Raw genomic sequence first — 2,114 nt, 5'->3', positions numbered from 1 at the left:
ACCATAATAAAGTATCTATTTATTTAAATACTATACCATGATAAAGTATCTATTTATTTAAATACTATACCATGATAAAGTATCTATATATTTAAATACTATACCATAATAAAGTATCTACGTCACCGTTAGTTGTTATTAAAATGCTGTTTTTATGTTAAAATAGAAAATAAACTTATCTTCTCATCACTTTCTCTTCTAAACGCCTTGAAATTGGCCTCTGTCTCTTTAAGAACCTCCTTCTGCTTCTGTCCCACCCAGTTCAGTGTGGGGGTCGCATGTGTGCTATGATGCAGTTTACTTGGCATCTGAAAATACATTTCCTCAAAGGTATTTGAATCTGAAAAGAGCTTCACTGAGTGAGAAGTAGTGGATCTCCGCAGACAGTTAAGTTTCACTTTCACTTTCAGTTTCACTCTTTGCTCTGTTACTGCAGAGAGCCTGCAGGAGTCATGGGCGGGGGGGATGTTTCACGCGTGCGCCATGATGCAGTTTACTTGGCATCTAAAAATACATTTCCTCAAAGGTATTTGAATCTGAAAAGAGTTTCACTGAGTGAGAAGTAGTGGATCTCAGCAGACAGCTTAAGTTTCACTTTCAGTTTGCTTTCTTACTGCCGAGAGCCTGCAGGAGTTAAGGGCGGGGTGTGTGGGGTGGGGAGGTGTGCTCCGTGATGAGAAAGTTCGGCTTAAAGACATATCCCAGGGGCGTTTCTGGTCCCCACCTGTTGTTTTCCTCTGCATGGCTGCCTAAAAATGCTGCAGTATTTCTCAAACGTGCATGAAGGCTTTGGGCATGTTTTTATGAGAATGTAACATTATAACATGATATAAAACTCAAAAAAGTTGATTTTACATGATATTGCCCCTTTAAATGATAAAAAAAAATTACGAACTAAAGTTTTACAATGGCTGTCAAAAGACATAGAACRATCAAAGATAACACCCAGATTTATGAGACTATTTTTCACTGAAGGGGTTAAAAAAGCAAGGTGCTGCCTGATTACAGGGATTTTATCATCAGGGGCCATAATAAGAGTTTCAGTCTTGTTTGCATTTAACTGCAGGTAGTTGTTGTTCAGCCATATTTTGACTTCTGACAGACAGTTAAGTTCAGAAAGTTTGAAGAACTCAGAGGCTCGAAAGGAACAGTACAACTGTATGTCATCAGCATACAGATGGTAGGACACATTACTGTAACATTTTAAAATACCTCCTAAAGGTATAAGTACAATAAAGAGGACTGGACCCAAAACTGAACCTTGGGGTACCCAACAAGACAGCGGTGCAACATCAGAGTAAAACTGATTCATAAAAACCATAAAAGACCGTTCAGATACTGTAAATAAGAGGTGAACCAGTTTAACACAGAGCCAGAAATACCAAACAAATCTCTGTCTGCTGACAAGAACAGTGATCCACAGTGTCGAAGGCTGAAGTTATGTCCAATAAAACCAGCACAGTGTAGTTTTCAGAGTCAGCTGCTATCAGCAAGTCACTTGCAACTTTTAATAAAGCTGTTTCAGTGGAGTGCAATTCGCGAAATCCAGAGTGAAAAACATCCATAATGTCATTTTCCTCCAAAAAGCAAATCAATTGTTCAGCTACAACCTTCAAGGATTTTTGATAAAGATGGTAGTTTGGAGATCGGTCTGTAGCTTTCAGGCAGAGAAGAGTCCAAATTAGGCTTTTTTAACAGAGGACAGACAACAGCTGTTTTYAAGCAGTGGGGTACAGAACCAGAACCAAGACAGTAATGTGTCAGTTTTACAACACTTGGTTGAGGAGGCCCATGCACAGTAGGAGAAAGTAATACAATTTGTGACATTTGTAGCGCTACATGCATGCTTAAATTTTATTGGTAAAGTGTAGTTTCTCCTTAAAACAATGAGGCAATCTCTATACATGTAGCCGAAGTCAGAGGTCCGAGGGGGGAAGCAACGTGGCCCACCCATCAGCTCCAGAACCCTTGTCAGAGCCAACAAAACCAAGCATCAATTCTGAACTCTGGAAAACAGAGTAGGATGTTGCACCCGAAAAGAAGTCTCTTGAGGGGGGTGGGGTGTGTGTGTGTGTGGGTGTGTGTGTGTGTGTGTGTGTGTGTGTGTGTGTGTG

The 2,114-nt window shown here is 40.2% G+C and overlaps 1 protein-coding gene across 2 annotated transcripts in view; it reads right to left on the bottom strand.

Moving 5' to 3' along the window:
* The window catches only part of LOC106513817 (uncharacterized), a 15,610-nt gene that overhangs the window by 5,679 nt on the left and 7,817 nt on the right, over nt 1-2,114 (bottom strand). The window lies entirely within an intron of this gene.

The sequence above is a fragment of the Austrofundulus limnaeus genome, unplaced genomic scaffold (genome assembly GCF_001266775.1).
Source record: "Austrofundulus limnaeus strain Quisiro unplaced genomic scaffold, Austrofundulus_limnaeus-1.0 Scaffold15, whole genome shotgun sequence".
Lineage (NCBI taxonomy): Eukaryota > Metazoa > Chordata > Actinopteri > Cyprinodontiformes > Rivulidae > Austrofundulus > Austrofundulus limnaeus.
The sequence above is the reverse complement of the archived record's forward strand: the minus strand, read 5'-3'. Positions and strand labels throughout refer to the sequence as shown.